The sequence below is a fragment of the Theobroma cacao genome, chromosome 7 (assembly GCF_053813885.1).
Source record: "Theobroma cacao isolate CCN51 chromosome 7, ASM5381388v1, whole genome shotgun sequence".
NCBI lineage: Eukaryota > Viridiplantae > Streptophyta > Magnoliopsida > Malvales > Malvaceae > Theobroma > Theobroma cacao.
The window spans coordinates 33908995-33911567 of NC_142645.1; the positions used below are offsets into that span (position 1 = coordinate 33908995).

General features: G+C 30.1%; 1 long non-coding RNA gene across 1 annotated transcript; it reads left to right on the forward strand.

Moving 5' to 3' along the window:
* Positions 1–458: 458 nt before the first annotated feature.
* LOC148761821 (uncharacterized) lies at positions 459–951 on the forward strand. The gene is made up of 3 exons (XR_016027516.1): positions 459–607; positions 719–818; positions 924–951. It is a non-coding gene; the product is annotated as an uncharacterized LOC148761821 (long non-coding RNA).
* Positions 952–2573: the final 1622 nt, after the last annotated feature.

The following is a 2573-nucleotide window of genomic DNA, read 5'->3' on the forward strand; positions in this document are numbered from 1 at the left end:
ATTGTTTAAAAAAATAAATTCTTTATTCTCTTCGCATGGATCGCGCGAGTCATTAAAGTATCATATTGGTAAGATAGAGTCGTACGTTTTGTAAAGTTAATAATATTAATTTTTTAAAAAATTAAATAAATTAAATAAAAAATCATTTTGCTTGTAAGTATCTCCCTTCAAACTTTTTGGAAGCTAATACTTTACCCTCTTATTATATTCTTCATTGTTCTAAAAAATAAATTCTTTGTTCTCTTCTCAAGGATCGCGCAAGCCGTTAAGAGCTATTCTATATGTAAGAAAGAGTTGCACGCTTTTTAAAGTTAACAATGCTAACTTTTTTTAAAAAAAAAACTAAGTAAATTAATAAAAAAATCATTTTGCTTGTAAGTATCTCCCCTAAGGAAAAAGTTTGATATTAATGTTATTTTATATTAAAATTAATGATTTGATTTTAACGAGCCGACCACCAACACCCAAAAAAGCAAAAACATAGTGAAGACCTGAAGAAAAAACCTCAGTGCCCTCCGCTTCTCTCACAATTTCTCCGGCCCTCTGTTAACACAAGCATGAAGAAGTGTTTTGAGACCGGCCAATCCTCCACCAACGAAACCTTAAGGTATAGTAAAATATAATTCTTTCTTTTGTGAAGTCCTTTATTCATGAACAACTGTTTTCTTCTTCTTCTTCTACATGTGAATAAGACAAAACATTGACTTGACGACTGCAGTGTGAAGAGAAAAGGAAAGAAGCCCATGGCTCCCAGGAAGGAAAGTGAACTGAGAGATAACAAGCACAAGAAGCATACAAGTTCTAAAAGGAGGTTTGAGGTTAGTTATGTAGCTAATTAACTTTTTTCTTTTTGCGGCATTGATTCCAGTTTTTTAATGCTTTTGTTCCTTTTCCCGCTTTACTGATGATGCTTCCAAAACAAGAAAACGCTGAAGAAGCAGAAAAGTTTGGGGCACTATTCTTCAACTTTCTGAGTATTTGGCAGAGTGATCCTTTTGCTATCCTATTGTGTCATGTTGCAATAATATTCATCACCCTTATCAAACTTGACAATCTTAATGGTTTTTCCCTACTTTTTCTACACTTCATTCTTAAATATCTTGAATTAATCACGAGCTTTAAACTTTTCTTTTTTAATTAAGAATAGAAAACCTTAGTGGGAAAAATCATCAATAAATGTCACAAAATATCTACAATTCCAGATAATATGACTATAAGGTCCACTTCTGCAACTATAACTAAGTTACAAGAAATTAGAACATCGATTGTATCATTTTCTCTTTGTCTTTGTTAACTTACCCCAAAATAATTAATGCGTCTCTGGGTAATTAGAAATAAAAATAAACAAGATGTTATCCTTTATTTATCTTTCTACCTTTTCCTTGGAGATGTAGCTAAGTCTTTAATGTCATAACATGGAAGACATTTCTTTTATGCAAGGCTTTTGGAAACTCTTTCAACAAAATATGAGTTGGCATATATATAATTGTCCGAGTTAAACAAATTCAAAATAATCTATGAGATAAGGACAATGGCCAATACCTTTTGAATCAATCTTATGTAAATAATTGGATTTTTTTCTTATTTCAAAAGCATAACTAGCAATGTCTAAGATTGAAACAGAAGTTAAATTCCATCTAAATGATGGTACATATAAGTGTTTTCTAAACGAACTGTATGACTCATGCTATTTTACCATTATTTGAACGGAAAAAGGAATATTTTGTTAATATTTTAATTATTTCATTATTTTTTGTTGATGTGACAAAAATAAAGTAACAGACTATTTTAAATTATCAACTAAGATAATATTAATAATTAAATAAAAATAATTCTAAAACCACCAAGGCAACTTAAGGTTTTTTTAGGAAAAGGCCAACTTTTGTTTTAGGAAAAAAGCCAACTATTAAATTAATAGCTAAATACAAAAAACAAAAAGAAAATGAAAAAGGGGGAAAAATGAAAAAGGATCTTTAGTTAGAGAAAGCTCTTAGGTCAAAGTAATTAATTTTTCCTAATAAAATTAAATATTTATTATTTTGTATTTGCTTTTTTTTTAATTTAAATTTCACTAGAACAACTATGTTAAAAATTAGATTCCTTATCTATGTCTAAAGAATAGTCACACTTTTTTTTTTAAAACAAAAAATAGTTTAAATATTTTAAGTCATAATAAATAGTGAGTAATTTACTGAATATCAAAAACAAATGTCTCATTAAAAAAACTGCATACATAAGCATCAATAATGATATTTAATTAGGCCTTTAATTCCACCAATCATGAATTAATCGTCTTTGGCTGAGTGATATTTTGATTGGGTTCCTGGTTGTGTTGATGTGTTCCTGGGTGTGTGGGGTGGGAATCTTTTGTCCTGGATATTTTGTTGCGAGGGAAGGGTTATTATGTTTCGTGTTTGTGCAGGATGTCAAAAAGAACTAATCCCAAAGCTTTAGGTGTTTGATGCTTTGGTCAGGGTCTGATTTATGTGGGGATTTTGGGTCAAAGCAAATTGATGGCTGATCGTGAAAATTGTGGTGTACAGGAAGTGGGGATTTTGTGTTGTACAGGGAGA